This window comes from Pecten maximus, chromosome 10 (genome assembly GCF_902652985.1).
Source record: "Pecten maximus chromosome 10, xPecMax1.1, whole genome shotgun sequence".
Classification (NCBI taxonomy): domain Eukaryota; kingdom Metazoa; phylum Mollusca; class Bivalvia; order Pectinida; family Pectinidae; genus Pecten; species Pecten maximus.
In genome coordinates this window covers 4,759,452-4,784,707 of record NC_047024.1, presented here as the reverse complement: position 1 = coordinate 4,784,707, position 25,256 = coordinate 4,759,452, and the positions used below count along the sequence as shown (strand labels likewise).

General features: G+C 39.8%; 1 protein-coding gene across 1 annotated transcript in view; it reads right to left on the bottom strand.

The window, feature by feature from the left end:
• The window catches only part of LOC117336161 (putative uncharacterized protein DDB_G0277255), a 28,344-nt gene extending 15,727 nt beyond the window's left edge, over positions 1-12,617 (bottom strand). The window contains exon 1 of the mRNA XM_033896548.1: positions 12,502-12,617. The gene's annotated coding sequence lies outside the window, so the exon portion shown is untranslated. The remainder of the gene's footprint in view (positions 1-12,501) is intronic.
• Positions 12,618-25,256: the final 12,639 nt, after the last annotated feature.

Here is a 25,256-nt window from a genome sequence, read left to right as displayed (position 1 = left end):
CATGAGAGCGGGATAGTGTCTTGTTTTATATAATACAGTATGATTCATTACCGTTTCAATTATAGATAGCAGAGTTTGGTGGTTTTATATAGACTTAATGTAATTGTCTCTTTATCAAAAACAAGATGAGAAGCTTGTGAGAAGCTGCTACTATTGCTCAATCGATGGAGTCACATTGATCTCGGTGAGGGAGATGCTTTTGCGGGTGGGCAACATGTGTTGTGTAGGCGTGTGGAGTGGTCTTGAGGAACTAATCGGCATATGCAGCATACCAGCCGAAAACATACAGCTGATCATGATAGAAAAACCTTACTGTATAGATATTAATAAATAAAACAACCACTGAGAAAACTCCACTTGGATACTTTTATACGTTATATCCCTTCTGAAGCTTGGGGATTACATAAAACAATAGATATTGAGAAAATATATTGTTTTTGTTACATATAAACAGAAATCAGGGAAGAATTAATAGAATAAGGAAGATTACATAATAAAAGTATTTACTGAAACTGGCGATATCCGACAATTGTACGAATGTATCTGAAATAAATGTTACCAAGAGATGATTGAACAAGGCATGTGGGATTAATCATGTAGGATTGGATTAGGGCATTTATAACAAACGAAATGCAAAGTAGTTTATCGAGTCTGTATGAATGACATTGATTCAGTATTTAAGTCTTCCCGTTACATATCTATCTGTTATATTTTGTTTTAAACGGTACAAAATAATCTTAACAAGCAAAACAAAGGGAATATCGAAAAACATCATTTTTAGAACTCAAGATTAATACATAGTTATGAATTGTACGTGAACTTATCTAAGACTAGGAGTTGGTCTAGGGAAACACACCTAGCATGAAATCGTGAGAATGATTGAATTTCTGATCGACGACATCTTTGTTGAGATTGGTAACCAGATTTACCAACAGACTGTTGACATAACACACTGTTGTCCCTCTGTTGGCTGTTCTTGTTTTTGTACGAAGCTGATTATATTAAAGAGGGACAGTTTACAACTTATTCTCCATTCCTAGGTAGCAACATCAGAAGCAGAAGACGCTTACTCTTCCGGAGCCATTGGTTTAATTCTCCTTATACTCCATATTAATCTGGGGTTTTTTCTTCTTAATTTTGCCCTCGTTTGATTTATTTTGATGTTGTTTTCGCTATTGTTAGTACTTTATTGTTTTTGTAGGAGCATCTCGTTAGTATTTATATTAAGACGAACGCCACATAATCGTAAAGTAAAATCGCTATACAAACGGAAACAGGAAATTACAAACTTATCAAAGCGATCAAAATTTACCACAGCATACGGACTGAATAAACTTTTTAAAAGCTACAGTTTGTAATTATCTACATGAGTGCATACGGCCCGTGTGGTTTTAACCTATATCGTCTGTACACTAGTTTGTGGTTGATGTATTGATAAAGTAAAAACATTGATTTGGGGGAGGACTCAAATCCCCACTTCTGATCTATAAACCATTACATCACTTATACAATGTTGAGAGTTACAACTGGTATGTTTCATTTATGAAATGCATGCATTAACATTTTGATAAAGTCGGACAATTCCAATATATAATCGAGATGATAGATACATTTATTTTTTTTTGGGGGGGGGGGGGGGGGGGTATATAAAGCTAACAACAAAATCATAAATGATACGCGATGTCGTGTTGCCTTTGACACTTTGATCACATTTTGTCGTATACCTGCCTACACCATAAACACATGGTATGTGCTTTGTTGAAATTAATTTGATTTTAAAATTAATTTTTAAAATTTTACAACTGAACGACGAATGCTACAATCAAACTCATTGAAAGCAAGTGGTTTTCCCTTTAGGCAGTATAGATCAGAATGATAGTGTGCTGTTATCACTTTTAAATGATTTCATATGCACACTTCACATGGAACCCTGATAGTCCAATACAATCATTTTGCATTCTATACCAACTGAAATATATTGAGTAAAGCTCGATTCTTAATTGGTGTACAGCTAAAATCACATTTCAGTTTGTATATCGCGTGTCTGTTTACATACTCATCCAGCTCGGTGTTGATACCCACGAGGGAACCATTTATTGACATGCTAAATAATAATAATAATAATACAAGTCTTTATCTATACTTAATTCGTCCTAGTTTCTCATATACCATGTGATATATAAGGGCATGTGTACCTATCGTCGCCTTACTATTCCGTAACAATCAACATCCATCATTATTATATTGTTCCATATGTTATTCTATTGGACGGGGTTTAACCTCCTCCGAACAGCCAGGGCCGTATTAGTAGGATATAATACTAGTACTGGTTCAGCGACCTGTTACCTATTATCACACAGTCTACCATATCACACGGACCTACCATATCACACAGACCTACCATATCACACAGACCTACCATATCACACGGACCTACCATATCACACGGACCTACCATATCACACAGACCTACCATATCACCACTGTAAGAGTCAGGGCCGTATTAGTAGGATATAATACTAGTACTGGTTCAGCGACCTGTTTTATCACACGGACCTACCATATCACCGCTGGTGTCTTAGATTTCACTCGTAGAGTTCAATATGTTCCCTCCCAAACTCCGCCTAAACCATATATACAACAAATGAGGATTTGTTGCGCTCATTTGATTAAAATTATCATGTGAACAATCTGCCATGATTCTAAAATTCATTTTAAAAATGTTTTTAAGTCACTAACGAAATTAATATTTTGACTAGTCGATTCATTCATTGCTGGCTGTCCGTTATGATTTCAGACCAATGTTATCAGTTTCCCATGGGGAGCCTAAAAAATCACGATTTTAACTGAGGACGTGTCGATGACATCAGAAAGCACGTGCTGTAAAGGGGTTCAATGAGGTCTTAAACCATCGAGTCCGCGTCAGCGAGACGTTAAACCACTCAGCCACTGACAGTCGTTTCTTGTGTCATTCCGAATCCACACATAATTTATATTTTACTGCCATTCAACTTAAATAGATGGGAACAACAATGGACTGTTTCAATAGCTTCACCACATATTTTCATCTTAAGCAGTACGAATTATTAAACAGTACGGTATATACCAGCGATAAGGTGAACCACGGGTAATCGGAATTATCTGGTATACATTTGTATATGGTATTCATTAAACAAGTCTCCCTACCTAAGGTCGTCTCTTTACGTAGGTCGTCTGTTTACTAAGGTCGTCTGTTTACTGAGGTCGTCTGTTTGCTAAGATCGTCTGTATGCTAAGGTCGTCTGTTTACTGAGGTCGTCTGTTTGCTAAGGTCGTCTGTTTACTAAGGTCGTCTGGTTACTAAGGTCGTCTGTTTACTGAGGTCGTCTGGTTACTAAGGTCGTCTGTTTACCGAGGTCGTCTGTTTGCTAAGGTCGTCTGGTTACCAAGGTCGTCTGTTTACTGAGGTCGTCTGTTTACTAAGGTCGTCTGGTTACTAAGGTCGTCTGTTTGTTAAGGTCGTCTGGTTACCAAGGTCGTCTGGTTACTAAGGTCGTCTGTTTACTAAGGTCGTCTGGTTACTAAGGTCGTCTGTTTACCGAGGTCGTCTGTTTGCTAAGGCCGTCTGGTTACCAAGGTCGTCTGTTTACTGAGGTCGTCTGGTTACTAAGGTCGTCTGGTTACCAAGGTCGTCTGGTTACTAAGGTCGTCTGTTTACTAAGGTCGTCTGGTTACTAAGGTCGTCTGTTTACCGAGGTCGTCTGTTTGCTAAGGTCGTCTGTGTACTGAGGTCGTCTGTTTGCTAAGGTCGTCTGTTTACTGAGGTCGTCTGTTTACTGAGGTCGTCTGTTTACTGAGGTCGTCTGTTTACTAAGGTCGTCTGTTTACTGAGGTCGTCTGTTTGCTGAGGTCGTCTGTTTGCTAAGGTCGTCTGGTTACTAAGGTCGTCTGTTTACTAAGGTCGTCTGGTTACTAAGGTCGTCTGGTTGCTAAGGTCGTCTGGTTACCAAGGTCGTCTCGTTACTAAGGTCGTCTGTTTACTAAGGTCGTCTCGTTACTAAGGTCGTCTGTTTACTAAGGTCGTCTGGTTACCAAGGTCGTCTGGTTACTAAGGTCGTCTGGTTGCTAAGGTCGTCTGGTTACTAAGGTCGTCTGGTTACTAAGTTTTGTTTCAAACTTATTATCATGACCTGCTTATGAATGCTTAACTGGTTCCTTGTTACATAAGCATGGTAAAGTAACAGGAGTTTGTTGTAGTTGGTCGATTGAGGAAATTTGCCACAATTCATATCGAGTCTGTGATTCATCTCCATCGTGATTCATTACGGTGTTAAACTAAACAAAACAAAAATCAGACTTACAAGGTGATTATTTTTATCCCGTTTTTGGTTATTTATTTTCAGGACGTTATCAAATACACAGACTTCTATCGATTGGAAAGGAAGATTGCTAGATATTCTTGTAACGGTGATATATGGTGATGGCTTGTGTATCTCTAAAACATATGCTTTGAAACAAGCAGATCAATAGCTGTGTAGATTTTATCAGGGTCAAGTGAAGGATTAGCTCAGGAGTTGTGTATGTAAATGAATGTTTTTAGGAGAAAATTATTTCCCATAAAACAACTATATGAAATAGAACGGCGGTGTTCGTTTATGTATTACGTGGTGTTGTACGTTAAGCGGGCAGTTGTTCACTCGTATATTGCTGTAACAATGACTATCAATTTTAAAGCTTATTATAAAACGTTAGACAAGAGAATATGGATGTGTCGCCATCAGACTGGGATATGTCTCGTAGTGAGGAAACTTTCTCCCAGAACAAATAGAAACAATAGATAACTTATTGTCTGACATAGGCTGGGCCCGTTATCCAATATCTGGAGGAGGCTTCAACGTGTGGTGATTTCATTTAAAGTTTCACGAAAAAATCAACCAATATCATTATTGCTTCTAATGCTTTTTGAATATGAATATACACAGACATGCTCCGTTTAAATTGTGGAATATTATAAGGATCTCCCTGTCTTTCCTTCTGAGTTTAAACACATATGGCCCATAAAATCCCTGATTAGTCCTAAAAGGACAGAATAGCTGTATGATATACCTAGCATCACTGACGAATCCTTGAAGGACGAAACAGCTGTATGATGTCCCTAACGTCACTGTCAAGTCTTAGAAGGACAGAACAGTTGTTTGATGTTCCTAACATCACTGACGTGTCCTTGAAGGATGAAACAGCTGTTTCATATCTATGTCTAATGTCACTATTGAGTCCCGAGAAGAAGGAAATGTTGTTTGATGTCCCTAACATCACTGACGAGTCCCAGAAGAACGAAACAATTGAATGGTATTTCTGAAATAACTGACTAGTCTTAGAAGGATGCAACAGCTGTATTATTTCCATAACATCATTGACGAATCTGAGAAGAACAAAACAGATGTGTGTTGTTTGTTTATCTTCCATATTTGGAATTTACTGTACCTGTCACTTAACTCACATTTATTGACATTCACTTCAGTACGTTTTTTACAGTCCTTGTCAGCATGCTTTGTCTCTGAGGAGTTTAAATGATTTGTGTGACAATATAACCGACTTAATGTATTTGATGTTGTCGGCATATCTAGGACGACAGCAATTGCAATCTCATAAAACAATCAAAGATTGGAGCTCAGTCATGGCTGAATCTGGGACAGAGACACACTTAATTTTTAAATGATCAATTTGACATACATGTATCTAGTCAGACCCTAGTTTCATAAACGTTCCTTAACTTTATTTCTTGAAATTAAAGTTGTGCATACTTTTCCGTGGAATATGCAGTGTCTGGCCAAATTCCATATCGCATAAATCTATATTGAAGGTTGTTGTTTTTACAATCTGGTTTTAATTTATCCATGTCCTTGTCACATAATGCCATTAGAACAGTAAATCGTTGGAAATAATGTTTCCTTTTACACAAAGCCTGATTTTGATGTTCCTAATTATTCTGACCCCGTGAGTCCTAGAAGCTAGCCAATATTCGGTATTTTCAGGTGTTATGGTGGGTTTTTGAACTATTCAATTCAAACAAGTTATACATGTATATGATATTATATATCTATCTTTGATAAATAGGAAATATATCACCCAAGTGTTCCAAACTATTAAAAATGAAATCAGACATTATATAATAATCGATTCTTGATGGTTTTTTTTTTTTTTTTTTTTTTGCAACAATTTCAGTTTTGTGTGTTATATCGATATATTTGTCAATTAAATAATCGACTTTATTTAACAACAAGTATCAATATACCGACACTTTTATCGGACGATATTGGCCAGTATTAGAGAAGAACACAGCCATCAATCATCGTGCCAGATGGAAATGCTATGCGATACTGTTATCCGCAGATCAGATATGCTGTATAAGGGTTTTTTATCACTGCTGATTGTGCGCCTGCGTGGCTCTCTGCCACGTGACCTTACATATAGACAGTAATTACGACAACTGTTGATAACGATCGTCCAGATAGTCGCTGACTGTGTTTATCATATTGTGGCCAGGCACTTTCTATCGAAATAATCGTTTTCTCTGTAATAGAAGATGACAGTCCTAACCCAAAAGACTTTCTATAAACACTCGATAGTTATAGATGTATTGGAGAAGTCAGTTCATATAAACACTCTATATTCGTTTTTTGTATTCCATATCAACATCAATCTATATAATGTTTTCCATGTTTTCGGTAAACAAATGTTATGCTTGCATCAAGATATACGTTATAATTATATCAGCAGGAGATATCATGATGAAAACGCATCGACATAAAATTTACTTCCAGAAGCCCATAGGAAAAATAATAAATACATTAAACACTCTCCTTGTAAATTTGATATATTGGGTACCGAAAGTAAAAGCCAGACAGATTTGCTAGTAGTTAATATTTATTTCAATCCTCGTGGAACACAAGTATGAATACGTAATACTTACATGCGCACATTGACACTGCTGCCTTGCAGGTAGGGCATAAGAATAGCACCTGCTGCCCTCATTGCATGATCGTAAGAGATGTAAGAGGCGACTAAATTTGGGATCCTATATTTTCTCTTCTTTCTGAACAACGTTCTTCTCCCTAATGTCTCCCTTGACAATGCCTCACATTTGGCCTTTAGTTGAGCTTTCGCCCCTGTGACAAAGGCTTTTTGTATTCTTTCCCCTAGCCGAGACATACCACAGTCTTGAAAATATTATATATAGTCGCTTCTCATGTTTTGCGCTCAGTATATTGGGAGTGGGACGACTGGTTTGCCTGATTTCAGTATAATGTGACCGGGTGGGGTGTCATGCTGGGTGTCTTCGGCAGTATGCTTCAGTGAGGTAGCCCTATAAATCGGAAAAAGTTCGGGACTATCACAAGGAGACTTAACACGAACATACCGCAGCCTCCGAAAACACATATCGAAAGCAGGGGAGGCCGTCCTTCATTGATATTAGCTGTTGATAGGACGTTAAACAAATAAAACCAAACCAAAACCAAACATTGACACTGTTGGAGCATTCAATTAGACAAGTTAAGGATATGAACATATTAATTCAAATCAGGAACACAAACCATACGTAATTGACATCCGAGTCTCCAGAGGGTACGTCATACACCACATGCCGTACCCATAATTGGAGCTCATAGTATTATTTGGGGTATAGTTGTGAGACTGTCTGCTAGGAAACCCTGGTAAAGTAAATTATAGCTAAACAGAAACTTAATTACAAAGCATGAAGATAATATAAACCCGGATGTCATGGGCGTTCATACTAGGAATGTAAATTTTAAACCGCAGTTTGTCACATGTCTCAAGTGCCCTTTAGTATATTATAGCAATGCTTTTCTACTTTAAAACCCTATTACATTTATCTTAAAATATTAAGTGTCTTTCGCACCGGGATTTTAACTTCAGGAAAAAGATAAACTACACAGGCAAATTTCCTTTACGTGAATTTTTTCACATAAAATTCACATGAAAATGTTCATGTGAATTTCACATGAATTTCACGTGAAGGAATTTTCCCTTTGTACATTGATAATTCTTGAAAGAGATATGGGTTCTCAATTTTATATACTAGTAATAAATAGTATATCAACCTGAGCGTCCAATCTCTTTCAAGAATTAACTTACAGCGCAAAAAGAAATTCCGTCATTTTTTGTCTTGGTACATTTCCCATAGATAGTGTTCGATCATCGGTTACCATGACGGAACGCCTAGAAATGGAACTTTTCCGCGCGTCACATTGTATAGGTTATTGCCAACTGTTCAAAAGGAAATTGAAGTTGTCACATCACTTGAGTGAGTTGGACTACGTTTACCTCTGTTTTTAAATCACGTGATACGGATGTAATGTAGGTACTCGATAGACTTGGCCCGGAGCCAAGCCTAACAGAGAATGATACTCATCTCTGTATCTCTGTGTACCGTTTTGGCTGCCTCGTCCTGACCCGGAGACGTTCGACCGGCAGTCCTTATATCCATTACCCCACGCCCGAGTACGTCGACAGGAGCATTCGTGATTTATATCGACGTTAAGTCTGGCAACGCTGCAGAATTACAACATTTATATCAAATCCCTTTTGCTGCGACTTTATGTTAACGTAAGTCCTTGTTTGATGTAGAGTTTGTATTTTTTTTTTTTTTTTTTAAGTTTTAAGTAATAGGTTTTACTTCCAAGACGTAAATCGCTACATATATAAAGAGAAGACCGTACCTCAGGGCCTCTATTAAAGCATGTTATAATTTTCCTGAAATTGTCTCATGCTTTGAGATCAGTTTTTGTCGTGTACATTACCAAAGCCATTAAGGATCACTGGTGTCAGTCTCGCTGGTAGATACTTTATTTGTTAACGTATTTGATCTGTTGGCCAAAAAAGGTACATTGTGTGTATCGATTCGTACTTTTCAATCTCAACCTGTATACTGATGCTCAGATGAAAGCTTTTGACTCTCGGCAACACAAGGGAAACGTAAAACTTTAGATGAATCAGTATATCATCAGGTATCGCCCGATTTGCGACTTGCCTACAAGGTAACCCGAAACTCTCCAGTGTGCACGTGATGTTACGTATATACATATCCTACTTGAGATAATCCATATCGACCCTCATATATACCGCTTTAATGGATTGTAAACACGACCGTCTACATGTCGTGCCCTTGGCATTCACGTTTACATTTTGGGTCCAAACCTCACCTCACAATATCGGTAAATGGTATTACAACTTTTTCTATTGATAACTAGGATTGGATTAACGAAACATAATATATTTGGCCCTATTCGAATACAGAAGACTTCTGGTGGCCCAGTATTCTCGTCTCCTATAATTCTATTTCTCATTTAGCTGAATCGAGACAGTTATGTGGGTAACACATCTCTTCAGTATAATCTGAGTGTTCAATAATGACAGATGATACTGATGATTTTTTTTATTAAACTTTTTTTTAACAAAAACAAGAGACAAGTTGGTATATAGTGACGTGTTCTTGTTAGGCTATATAAAAGAGAAACTATAATTAGGGAATTGGTCGCCATTTTGAAATTAAGTCAGTTGTTCGGTTGCGGCGTAACGACGCAGTAGCATTTCACATTTTGTAGCTTGTAAAGGTACCGTTCATGACCGTCTGAAATATAAACCAATACATGGTCCGTTCTGAAACAGGCTCAACTATTCAAACTTGTCCTTCGCAATAACTGTTTTCATTGTGCAAACAGTTTGTTTGATTTTGTTATTTATCTTTGGCAGTTTCAGGCCGTCAAGTTTACAATGTCCCATCACTTTAAAATTAAACTTTACAGAAAGAAACATTAAGAACGACAATATTAAGAATTTAAGTACATGAGAAAATTTCAATTTGACAGAAGTGTTGTCATTAGATAAAACTTGTTTGTGTTTTAGACGCATCGGGTCATAATTTTCATATTCCTTGGACAAAGAGGTAGGTTTATTATAATGAATGTATTACTCGATTGTTCTAGGCTGTACACTTGTATTTTACAGCTCGATCGGTAAGGACAGGTTGATTTGTTGCGATGAAATTTTCTAGGAAAACATTTGATATAAAAAGGAAATACTCGATCAGTATTAAAACAATTCGCCCTAATGCGCTAGTCCTGAATGTGTATCTGGTGTTCATTGAAACTCTTCTTTTTTTCTTATCGGAGATGTTAGGAGTTGTTAGAATAATAATAGATCTACTCTGTCGGTATACACCGCCTTCAATCTGATTGTTTGGATTTCTCATTTTATTGTTTCTAAGTAGTCAATTTTCAGTGACATAGCAACAAGGATCAGATAGATACAGACAATAACAGGGGGACTTACAGGGGAAAGTAAACCGGGCTTCGTAGACCACAGCTCTATAATCTTACGCTGGTCTATAACAAGGGAAAGTAAACTGGGATTGGTAGACCACAGCTCTATAATCTTACGGTGGTCTATAACAAGGGAAGTAAACTGGGATTGGTAGACCACAGCTCTATAATCTTACGGTGGTCTGTAACAAGGGAAAGTAAACTGGGATTGGTAGACCACAGCTCTATAATCTTACGGTGGTCTGTAACAAGGGAAAGTAAACTGGGATTGGTAGACCACAGCTCTATAATCTTACGGTGGTCTGTAACAAGGGAAAGTAAACTGGGATTGGTAGACCACAGTTCTATAATCTTACGGTGGTCTGTAACAAGGGAAAGTAAACTGGGATTGGTAGACTACAGTTCTATAATCTTACGCTGGTCTATAAAAAGGGAAAGTAAACTGGGATTGGTAGACCACAGCTCTATAATCTTACGGTGGTCTGTAACAAGGGAAAGTAAACTGGGATTGGTAGACCACAGCTCTATAATCTTACAGTGGTCTGTAACAAGGCAAAGTAAACTGGTATTGGTAGACCACAGCTCTATAATCTTACGCTGGTCTATAACAGTACAGTGGTAGTGTGATAAAGATCACTAGTTTGTGTTGGGGGGTTTTCAAGGCGATAATTCTACATAAGGTATTTACCTGCTAATGTTGCTACAACTGGATAAACATGACGTGTGTAAATATACTCTAGGCTCTTTGTACGTTTATGATAAACAATTAAAGAGTAGCATATGCTGACGTATGCAAAAGCACGATGACGTCAACTGCCAGAGTGATGTAGCCCGTATGACTAAATAGCGAAGAGAACCATGATGACGACCCGGATGTAAAGACAGGGTCGTCAACACGCTTGCTTTTAATGACCCCATGATGTTTACGTTCCTGTGATGTGTCTGTACGTGAATATAAACGATCGGAGTTCATAATATGCCTGATTGATGGTGCCATCGTCAGACTGTCCAAAGACGTTTAGTTAATCAATGATTATCTGTTGATAATGACATTGAATGTAAATATAAAGACTAGTCATCTCTCCGGTTTGCAAAATAAGGTGATTCATTCAAAGTGTCGCCAACATTTCATCCGACAAGGTTTCTGAACGGCGATTGGTTCTATCGAGTGAAGAGACAGTTAGACGATAGTAGAGAAACACGGGCTCTGTCAATGACATATATCAAATGTATATGGCTGTGGACAATACCGGGATGTATATCGCGAAACCTAAGGCAAAGATGACATATAACGAGGATAAAATCGTGAGTTGATTGGCTGATAACATCCTGATTGAATTGTGTTGCAATATCTTCCAACATACCCTTCTGATACAAAACATGGTCCTATTCTGGCCAACTTGTTTTCACAGCAGGCCGGTTTGATTTGACCGAGCGGGTAAAAAAAACCTTACAGAACCCTTGAATTACACCGTACTGATGACCTGTTGTCTGAATAGCCCTTTATCGTATAGAACTTTAGGCACACCAGTCACTTATTTTCACCGTAACTAACAGGGACAGCGCACCAATAAGTTGGATGATCATATGATGATAAGCGTGAGGATTTAAATATCCAAATTGAGAATTTTTATTAATAGATAACAACAACACGGTTTCCTCATGTTTCCATGAAATAGTTGATAACAAGATCATAAGATATTCAACGTCTTGTTCCCTATTTCAAATTTTATGTGATAGATGCTGGCTTATCGCAGATAAAAATGCTTACAAAGCATGGTTTCGAGAGCTTGACGAATATATGGAAATCATTTTGTGATAGGCATCATGACCTGATTGGGAAGTTTTACATCTTCTTGTATTACATAAACGTAAAGGTTACTGATTACCATGCTCATTGTCCAAATCCGGATGCAAATTTCCAAAACTCGACTTTAACACGATTAGATCCTACCTTTCCGGGACACGTGATTTTATTCTCCCTGTGTATTTTTATGGCCCTGTGTCAAGTTTTTAAAGTCCTTGTAACGACCAGAGTCTCAAGAACTGCTCCGACCAAGCATTCAACTATATTACATCGTGAAACATAATAATGTGATATTTATAGATACTTGTTCTTGGATAGAAGTACACCTTGTGTACCACGTGATTGATGACGTAAACAGTGGTTATAACCTACCTGGCTATAGTGGTGTCCGGGATTTTCTGTCGGTCCCTTTCTATCTCTGTCTCCAGTTCCTGTTCTAAGACATCTATGGCCGAATTCGCTTGACCGTTGGAATAGGCTTTCACAAAGGTCAGGGATCCGGCCGCAAGTTTCTATAAAGCAATGGATGAAGAATTCGATCAATCAAAAGGAAAGATTCTAAACATTTATTTATATATTACTCCAGGAATCAATTGTTTACAAAGCATTTCTGCTATGGCGAAAAATAATAGGTATCCTTAAGGCGTTAAGTAAACGTGTTAGCTTTTACGTAAGATACATTGTCATGTTCAAAACTAACCTTAATCAGGCATATTAGGTCAAGCTAAGACTTATGATATGTATTAACTATAAAAACCAAAGTCCGAGTCCTGTAATCCGAGCTGGATAGGAGGCAAGATTACACGAAGATTAAATATATATAGGGAAGTGACTGCGGTAGTCAAATCACAAATAAAAAAGAGGAAAACAATTATGACGTATTGTTCATAGTTCTGTTTACATTATATTCTTTCAACAGCAAAATGCTAAAGAAACTTTTTTTTGAAATTGCCAGGATTTGGGAGTCCTGGGGTCGCCCCCTACAAATGTGTCCTCACAAAAGGTTTTCTTTTCATCCATCAAATCTTACTACAAACATCTGATTTACATCAAGTAGTCTTTGATAATATTAGGCCCCAATATCACAGAAACATATCAGGTATTTGGGGCCTATAAATAAAGATATACACAACTTGATTCCACTATGTAATTGTACCAGTAGACACATTGAGTCAAAGGTACACTCCGTCTAAAATAGTGAGATACCACCATGTAATTGTACCAGTAGATACATTGAGTCAATGGTACGTTCCGTATAAAATAGTGAGATACCATCATGTTAAGTTAGTTTGATGGCAGTCGTACGGAATCAATTGTTAGCCTTCATTTCACTTACCCTTTAATATCAACCAACTGATTGTTGGAATTTAGTCTAAAATGGCAGAGAAACTGTTGCGTTAAGTAGTGAACGTAAAATAGCATTATACTAATACAAAAAATGGTAAAATCAGTGTCATGCCCACAAAACTTGTCCCACGACAGGGTTTGTCATCACCCGTAACCTCTCTGCTCTTTGGACAAACGAGAACAAAAGAACGAATGGCGAAAAGAAAATGTGTTGTTTCACTTTTTCAGAAGCATGTTTGTTAACAATCAAACGTTGCAAAATGAAAGCAAAAGACCGTTGGATGAATGTAAGGCGGGATATCTATACTGTATTCGGATGTGAAGAGGTTTGTTTCGCTATCAACGAAGGATTTCAAATAAAAGGAAACGTAATTGAAGGAAGCTTTTTATTTAAAATAAAGAAAAAAAAAAGAATTCACAAATATGTCGGACATAAGTAAATCGCAATCGATAAAGAAATGTCAGATTCCGAAGGAGCCAACAAACGTTAATGTATATTAGCCATCCTTTTAGAATGAATACATGAAGACTGGACGAAAGCACCATGTCATGGCGATCTACGAGAATGACAGCATATACTTAAGGGGGGGAATAGCGGCCAACCTTACGTCACGAACGAAGGTTTACTGGACACGACCTTATATAACCGACTAGACAGAAAGGTTTTATATCTGGCTGTTTCACGACCTTCCAGACCATGAAAAATCGACAGACGCCATACATCATGGCGATCCGATTGACACTACCTGTATAGACTTGTTAATGGCGAGGTGCTTAACTAGTCAGGCGACACATCAAGGATTCTACAATGACCAGTGTCAATGTTTGGAGGAGGCGACATCAACCATTCTACAAGGACCAGTGTCAATGTTTGGAGGAGACGACATCAAAGATTCTACAAGGACCAGTGTCAATGTTTGGAGGAGGCGACACATCAACCATTCTACAAGGACCAGTGTCAATGTTGGGCGGAGGCGACATCAACCATTCTACAAGGACCAGTGTCAATGTTTGGAGGAGGCGACATCAACCATTCTACAAGGACCAGTGTCAATGTTTGGAGGAGGCGACATCAACCATTCTACAAGGACCAGTGTCAATGTTTGGAGGAGGCGACACATCAACCATTCTACAAGGACCAGTGTCAATGTTTGGAGGAGGCGACATCAACCATTCTACAAGGACCAGTGTCAATGTTTGGAGGAGGCGACAACATCCATTCTACAAGGACCAGTGTCAATGTTTGGAGGAGGCGACATCAACCATTCTACAATGACCAGTGTCAATGTTTGGACATCAACCATTCTACAAGGACCAGTGTCAATGTTTGGACATCAAGGATTCTACAAGGACCAGTGTCAATGTTTGGAGGAGGCGACATCAACCATTCTACAAGGACCAGTGTCAATGTTTGGAGAAGGCGACATCAACCATTCTACAAGGACCAGTGTCAATGTTTGGAGGAGGCGACATCAACCATTCTACAATGACCAGTGTCAATGTTTGGAGGAGGGGACAACAACCATTCTACAAGGACCAGTGTCAATGTTTGGAGGAGGCGACACATCAACCATTCTACAAGGACCAGTGTCAATGTTTGGAGGAGGCGACATCAACCATTCTACAAGGACCAGTGTCAATGTTTGGAGGAGGCAACACATCAACCATTCTACAAGGACCAGTGTCAATGTTTGGAGCAGGCGACACATCAACCATTCTACAAGGACCAGTGTCAATGTTTGGAAGAGGCGACATCAACCATTCTACAAGGACCAGTGTCAATTATATGGACATCAAAGATTCTACAAGGACCAGTGTCAATGTTTGGAGGATGCGACACATCAACCATTCAACAAGGACCAGTGTCAATGTTTGGACATCAACCATTCTACAAGGACCAATGTCAATGTTTGGACATCAACCATTCTACAAGGACCAATGTCAATGTTTGGACATCAAGGATTCTACAAGGACCAGTGTCAATGTTTGGAGGAGGCGACAACAACCATTCTACAAGGACCAGTGTCAGTGTTTGGACATCAAAGATTCTACAAGGACCAGTGTCAGTGTTTGGACATCAAAGATTCTACAAGGACCAGTGTCAATGTTTGGACATCAAAGATTCTACAAGGACCAGTGTCAATGTTTGGACATCAAAGATTCTACAAGGACCAGTGTCAATGTTTGGAGGAGGCGACACATCAACCATTCAACAAGGACCAGTGTCAATGTTTGGGAATCAACCACTCTACAAGGACCAGTGTCAATGTTTGGACATCAAAGATTCTACAAGGACCAGTGTCAATGTTTGGACATCAAAGATTCTACAAGGTCCAGTGTCAATGTTTGGACATCAAAGATTCTACAAGGACCAGTGTCAATATTTGGAGGAGGCGACACATCAACCATTCAACAAGGACCAGTGTCAATGTTTGGACATCAACCACTCTACAAGGACCAGTGTCAATGTTTGGAGGAGGCGACATCAACCATTCTACAATGACCAGTGTCAATGTTTGGACATCAACCATTCTACAAGGACCAGTGTCAATGTTTGGACATCAACCATTCTACAAGGACCAGTGTCAATGTTTGGAGGAGGCGACATCAACCATTCTACAATGACCAGTGTCAATGTTTGGACATCAACCATTCTACAAGGACCAGTGTCAATGTTTGGACATCAACCATTCTACAAGGACCAGTGTCAATGTTTGGAGGAGGCGACATCAACCATTCTACAATGACCAGTGTCAATGTTTGGACATTAACCATTCTACAAGGACCAGTGTCAATGTTTGGACAACAACCATTCTACAAGGACCAGTGTCAATGTTTGGAGGAGGCGACATCAACCATTCTACAAGGACCAGTGTCAATGTTTGGAGGAGCGACACATCAACCATTCTACAAGGACCAGTGTCAATGTTTGGAGGAGCGACACATCAACCATTCTACAAGGACCAGTGTCAATGTTTGGAGGAGCGGACACCATTCAACATTCTACAAGGACCAAGTGTCAATGTTTGGAGGAGTGCGACACATGACACACCATTCTGCACAAGGGACCAGGTGTCAATGTTTGGAGGAGCGCGACACATCAACCATTCTACCATCGGACCAGTTGTCAATGTTTGGACATCAACCATTCTACAAGGACCCAGTGTCAATGTTTGGAGGAGCGACACATCAACCATTTCTACAAGGACCAGTGTCAATGATTGGAGGAGGCGACACATCAACCATTCTACAAGGACCTTTTCCTTAGGAGTTTATAGAAATGTAACACACAAAATCACCGGGTTTATGACAATGTATCACACATAATCACCAGTTTTATAACAATGTAACAGTTAACACACAACATCACCGGGTTTATAACAATGTTACACTCAAAATCACCAGGTTTATAACAATGATACACTCAAAATCACCAGGTTTATAACAATGTAACACACAGAATCTCCAGGTTTATAACACACAGAATCACCAGGTTTATAACAATGTAACACACAGAATCTCCAGGTTTATAACACACAGAATCACCAGGTTTATAACAATGTAACACACAGAATCACCAGGTTTATAACAATGTAACACACAGAATCACCAGGTTTATAACACACAGAATCTCCAGGTTTATAACAATGTAACACACAGAATCACCGGGTTTATAACAATGTAACACACAGAATCACCAGGTTTATAACAACGTAACACACAGAATCACCAGGTTTATAACAATGTAACACACATAATCACCGGGTTTATAACACACAGAATGACCAGGTTTATAACAATGTAACACACAGAATGACCAGGTTTGTAACAATGTAACACACAGAATCACCAGGTTTATAACAATGTAACACACATAATTACCAGGTTTATAACAATGTAACACACATAATCACCGGGTTTATAACAATGTAACACACAGAATCTCCAGGTTTATAACAATGTAACACACAGAATCACCGGGTTTATAACAATGTAACACACAGAATCACCAGGTTTATAACAAGGTAACACACAGAATCACCAGGTTTATAACAATGTAACACACAGAATCATCAGGTTTATAACAATGTAACACACAGAATCTCCAGGTTTATAACAATGTAACACACAGAATCACCGGGTTTATAACACACAGAATCACCGGGTTTATAACAATGTAACACACAGAATCTCCAGGTTTATAACAATGTTACACACATAATCACCGGGTTTATAACACACAGAATCACCGGGTTTATAACAATGTAACACACAGAATGACCAGGTTTATAATAATGTAACACACAGAATCACCAGGTTTATAACAATGTAACACACAGAATCACCAGGTTTATAACACACAGAATCACCGGGTTTATAACAATGTAACACACAGAAACACAAGGTTTATAACAATGTAACACACAGAATCACCAGGTTTATAACAATGTAACACACAGAATCACCAGGTTTATAACAATGTAATACACAGAATCACCGTGTTTATAACAATGTAACACACAGAATCACCGGGTTTATAACACACAGAATCACCGGGTTTATAACAATGTAACACACAGAATCACCGGGTTTATAACACACAGAATCACCGGGTTTATAACAATGTAACACACAGAATGACCAGGTTTATAACAATGTAACACACAGAATCACCGGGTTTATAACACACAGAATCACCGGGTTTATAACAATGTAACACACAGAATGACCAGGTTTATAATAATGTAACACACAGAATCACCAGGTTTATAACAATGTAACACACAGAATCACCAGGTTTATAACACACAGAATCACCGGGTTTATAACAATGTAACACACAGAATCTCCAGGTTTATAACAATGTAACACACAGAATCACCAGGTTTATAACAATGTAACACACATAATCACCAGTTTTATAACAATGTAACACACAGAATCACCAGGTTTATACAATCACACGAATCACCGGTTTAAACAATGTAACCAACAGAATCACCAGGTTTATAACAACACAGAATCACCAGGTTTAACAATGTAACACACAGAATCCCAGGTTTATCAACACAAATGTCGTTAACAGACACAAGAACCGGTTTACTAACAAATCGTTAACACACAGAATCACCAGGTTTATAACAATGTAACACAGAATCCCAGGTTTATAACAATGTAACACACAGAATCACAAGGTTTTATAACACAAATCCCAGGTTAAACAAGAAACAGAATCACCGGTTTATAACAAGTAACACAAATCACCAGTTTATAACAATGTAACACACAGAATCACCAGGTTTATAACAATGTGTAACACACAGAATGTCCAGGTTTATAACAATGTAACACACAGAATGACCGGGTTTATAACAATGTAACACACAGAATCACCAGGTTTATAACCATGTAACACACAGAATCAACAGGTTTATAACAATGTAACACACAGAATCACCAGGTTTATAACACACAGAATCACCAGGTTTATAACAATGTAACACACAGAATCACCAGGTTTATAACAATGTAACACACAGAATCACCAGGTTTATAACAATGTAACACACAGAATGACCGGGTTTATAACAATGTAACACACAGAATCACCAGGTTTATAACCATGTAACACACAGAATCGACAGGTTTATAACAATGTAACACACAGAATCACCAGGTTTATAACACACAGAATCACCAGGTTTATAACAATGTAACACACAGAATGACCAGGTTTATAACAATGTATCACACATAATCGCCAGGTTTATAACACACAAAATCACCAGGTTTATAACACACAAAATCACCAGGTTTGTAACACACAGAATCGCCAGATTTATAACAATGTATCACACAGAATCACCAGGTTTATGACAATGTATCACACAGAATCACCAGGTTTATAACAATGTAACACAAAATCGCCAGGTTTATAACAATGTATCACACAGAATCACCATGTACGATGTTATACAAATAAACAGTAAGTCTTTAATGATTTGAAGCAGCAAGTCAAAAGAAACAACCCTATAACCAATTCCTTATTATCTGCAATCGACATGAACAAGTAAAGAATACGAAAGGCTATTAGTGGAACTATCTACTATCGCAAGTGATAAATGCTTTTGTGTTTTAATCCATCATTCGGTACACAACCTTAACGATATGAGCTGTAACTTATTAGCCTGCAATCTTTCACGGACAAATATTTCCTTTCACAACGTAGTAACATGCCCTCCCCTCCACTCCACTCCACCCCACCCCACCCCCACGTTGCAAAGTGACATCGCCTCTTACGACGAAAATTAATATTAAAATAAACAATTAATAACATCATATTAATGAGATTGGCCGGAATTGTCATGCTTTGAATAAAATAGGCACAATCGGTCATCTTTCAATTGATGTTTTTGAACGACATCAAATCTAGCTTTGTTCAGACATGTACATAAAAACCAGCAACCATTTTAAATATTTGAATTAATTAGGTAATTAGGTGGAATCGCTTGTTTCCTATAATTGTTTATCCATGAAATAACCTAGTTTACAAGATGCCAACACAATGATTCCGTTCGTGTGATAAATGGCATAGATAAAGAAGTGAGGCCGAGATCTCATTTATCAGGCCGAGATCTCATCTATCACGTCCTCTGGAGGGTGTAATCGTACCATTTATGTTATAATTGATTTTATTTATATTTTTAAAATGCTGAAAACTACCAGCAAATTCTAAATTGATACAATTTGAAAAGCAACTGTAGGGAGCTTCCAAATTGTTTTCGCCCAATTCGAAACCGTTCTACTTTTTTTAATTGATGGTTATGTTTAGACTCAAACACTGCAGGCACATTTAACTATGACAAATGAATGAAGAATACTAAACATAAGGCATTGTCTTTATCCAGAGTAAAATACATGACTACAGGAGACTAATCATTAAACCTCTGTAACACTACAATACAGCTCTATCTCACCACTACAACTCTCATATCTCACCACTACAACTCTCATATCTCACCACTACAACTCACATATCTCACCAATACAGCTCACATATCTCACCACTACAACTCTCATATCTCACCAATACAACTCACATATCTCAACACTACAACTCTCATATCTCACCAATACAACTCACATATCTCACCAATACAACTCCCATATCTCACCACTACAACTCTCATATCTCACCACTGCAACTCTCATATCTCACCACTACAACTCCCATATCTCTCCACTACAACTCTCATATCTCACCACTACAACTCTCATATCTCACCACTACAACTCCCATATCTCTCCACTACAACTCTCATATCTCACCACTACAACTCTCATATCTCACCACTACAACTCTCATATCTCACCACTACAACTCTCATATCTCACCACTACAACTCCCATATCTCACCACTACAACTCTCATATCTCACCACTACAACTCTCATATCTCACCACTACAACTCCCAAGCGCACCATGACAACTCTCAAGCCACCACACAACGCCGAGAGCGTCACCACTACAACGCTGCAACGTCACCACGACAACCCAGAGCGCAACACGACAAACGCGCTAGAGCCACCACGTACAACGCGCATACCCCACTACAACGCGCAGATCCACCACGAACAACCCGATACTCACCACGACAACTGCCAGAGCGCACCAGTAAAACTCGCATAGCTGCACCATACAACTCGCGGAGTCTGCACCACGACAACTCCCATGGAGCACCACTACAACGCCCAACCACCACTAAACGCCAGATGCTCACCACGACAACTCGCAGGCTCACCACTACAACGTCGCAGAAGCACCACGACAACGCGCAGAGCGCACCAGGAAAACGCGCATAGGCTGCACCAGGACAACTCGCAAGGCACCACACAAACCGCATAGCGCACCACGACAACGCTGCATAGCGCACCACGACAACGCCATAGTCGCACCACTACAACTCTCATATCTCACCACTACAACTCTCATATCTCACCACTACAACTCCTATATCTCACCACTACAACTCCCATATCTCACCACTACAACTCTCATATCTCACCACTACAACTCCTATATCTCACCACTACAACTCCCATATCTCACCACTACAACTCTCATATCTCACCACTACAACTCCCATATCTCACCACTACAACTACCATATCTCACCACTACAACTCACATATCTCACCACTACAACTCTCATATCTCACCACTACAACTCCCATATCTCACCACTACAACTCCTATATCTCACCACTACAACTCCCATATCTCACAACTACAACTCCTATATCTCACCACTACAACTCCATATCTCACCACTACAACTCTCATATCTCACCACTACAACTCATATATCTCACCACTACAACTCCCATATCTCACCACTACAACTTACATATCTCACCACTACAACTCCCATATCTCACAACTACAACTCCTATATCTCACCAATACAACTCACATATCTCACCACTACAACTCCCATATCTCACCACAACTCCTATATCTCACCACTACAACTACCATATCTCACCAATACAACTCACATATCCTACCACTACAACTGACATATCTCAACACTACAACATCTCAACTCCCAAATATCTCACTACAACTGCACATCTGTATCCCATCACTACGGTACATTTCCTATGTATCGCCATTATGATACACCATTATTTGAAGACTAACCCGGACAGACAACTGTATCGTGTTGCTATGCTGTATTGCACATTTATCATGGTTTAATCGGATTAAGTGAGCAGAACCGCCAGGGAACTTGGAGATTTGGTTTAGGTCGGCGATCTGTACGCTGAACTTTTACTAGCCAACTGATTCCCGCCCGGCGGGACTATCAACGCTTTGACAGCTATCATTGCTTCTGTTTGCTCGCGATTGTCGCTGATTTAAATGATGTCGAGAAAGTGGGAATTAAGATAAGGGGAAACGTGAATTGCATGCATATTGCGGAATGCAGCCTTAGGTTGTATGATGTTCTTTACATGATAATGACGTGTTTAACTAACAGGACATACAACATAGAGTTTAGGAACAGAAGCACGACCTCAACATTGACCTGAACTACACCACAAACTCTAACAGCATAATCAGAGATATGTAGAAACCCATACACACTGTTTTATCCCTACCTTATAAGTGTTCATCTTCCCTCTGACGGATACAGGTATATCCCTGGGTATTTGTAGTAGACGCCGTGGTTCATTGTTTGTACTGACACAAAGGTCATGCTCTATCTATACACTTGCACCATTGTGTAACACAGCTAATGTCCCTTCATCGTTTTTTACATGCTTTAAAATGGATCTGATATTTGCGTCGCGCGGAAGATCTTCCAGTATATAACATCATGGCGTGATTGTATTATTCTTGTTTTCAGCAGCTGTATGGTCGAATTGGCCTTAGTTAAATCACAATATAACTGAACGATAGCCTTTTACGCAGATAAACATTTCTCTTGTCCTTCAGTTTTATGTATGATATAGAAAACAGGCAAAGGACTGTTCTGGGAGTGTCTATTGGTCGTAGAGAGGAAGGAAACAGACAGCTCAAGTCAAAACGAGAGAGTAACTTGGCATCACAAAGTACAAGTAAATCAAGTACCCCACCATCATTATACATGGACAAAATAAAAACCCGGCGTCAATAGACAAGGACAACAACAAAACCCGGGAGGGGAGACAATGAAAGGAGAGGTGGCAATGAGGAAAAGGGGAATCACCAAAAATGGATGACAACAAAAACTCACGAGAACTCACGAAAACGACGACAGCAGCAAGAACAGAAGAAAGACAAGGTAATCAAAACCTAGTATCCAACCTAAGGGGGAGTCTGGTACTCCAAAACACCTACGGGGAAGCCTGGTACTCCATAACACCTAAGGGGAAGTCTGGTACTCCACAACACCTCAGGGGAAGCCTGGTACTCCATAACACCTAAGGGGAAGCCTGGTACTCCATAACACCTAAGGGGAAGCCTGGTACTCCAAAACACCTAAGGGGAAGCCTGGTACTCCATAACACCTAAGGGGAAGTCTGGTACTCCATAACACCTAAGGGGAAGTCTGGTACTCCAAAACACCTAAGGGGAAGCCTGGTACTCCATAACACCTAAGGGGAAACCTGGTACTCCAAAACATCTCAGGAGAGGCCTGGTACTCCATAACACCTAAGGGGAAGCCTGGTACTCCAAAACACGTTAGGGGAAGCCTGGTACTCCAAAACACCTAAGGGGAAGCCTGGTACTCCAAACCACCTCAGGAGAGGCCTGGTACTCCATAACACCTAAGGGGAAGCCTGGTACTCCAAAACACGTTAGGGGAAGCCTGGTACTCCAAAACACCTAAGGGGAAGCCTGGTACTCCAAAAACACGTTAGGGGAAGCCTGGTATTCCAAAACACCTAAGGGGAAGCCTGGTACTCCAAAACATCTCAGGAGAGGCCTGGTACTCCATAACACCTAAGGGGAAGCCTGGTACTCCAAAACACGTTAGGGGAAGCCTGGTACTCCAAAACACCTAAGGGGAGGCCTGGTACTCCATAACACCTAAGGGGAGGTCTGGTACTCCAAAATATCTAAGGGGAGGCCTGGTACTCCAAAACACCTAAGGGGAAGCCTGGTACTCCAAAACATCTAAGGGGAAGTCTGGTACTTCAAAACACCTAAGGGGAAGTCTGGTACTCCAAAACAGCTAAGGGGAAGCCTGGTACTCCATAACACCTAAGGGGAAGCCTGGTACTCCAAAACACCTAAGGGGAAGCCTGGTACTCCATAACACCTAAGGGGAAGCCTGGTACTCCATAACACCTAAGGGGAAGCCTGGTACTCCATAACACCTAAGGAGAAGCCTGGTACTCCATAACACCTAAGGGGAAGCCTGGTACTCCATAACACCTAAGGGGAAGCCTGGTGCTCCATAACACCTAAGGAGAAGCCTGGTACTCCATAACACCTAAGGGGAAGCCTGGTACTCCATAACACCTTAGGGGAAGCATGGTACTCCATAACACCTAAGGGGAAGCCTGGTACTCAAACACGCCTAAGGGGAAGCCTGGTACTCCAAAACACCTAAGGGGAAGCCTGGTGCTCCATAACATCTAAGGGGAAGCCTGGTACTCAAACACGCCTAAGGGGAAGCCTGGTACTCCAAAACACCTAAGGGGAAGCCTGGTGCTCCATAACACTTAAGGGGAAGCCTGGTACTCCAAAACACCTAAGGAGAAGCCTGGTACTCCAAAACACCTAAGGGGAGGCCTGGTACTCCAAAACACCTAAGGGGAAGCCTGCTACTCCAAAACACCTAAGGGGAAGCCTGCTACTCCAAAACATCTAAGGGTAAGCCTGGTATTCCAAAACATCTAGAGGGAAGCCTGGTACTCCAAAACACCTAAGGGGAAGCCTGGTACTCCATAACACCTAAGGGGAACCTGGTACTCCATAACACCTCAGGGGAAGCCTGGTACTCCATAACACCTAAGGGGAAGCCTGGTACTCCATAACACCTAAGGGGAACCTGGTACTCCATAACACCTAAGGGGAAGCCTGGTACTCCATAACACCTAAGGGGAAGCCTGGTACTCCATAACACCTAAGGGGAACCTGGTACTCCATAACACCTAAGGGGAACCTGGTACTCCATAACACCTAAGGGGAAGCCTGGTACTCCATAACACCAAAGGGGAGGCCTGGTACTCCAAAACACCTAAGGTGAAGCCTGGTACTCCATGACATCTAAGGGGAAGCCTGGTAC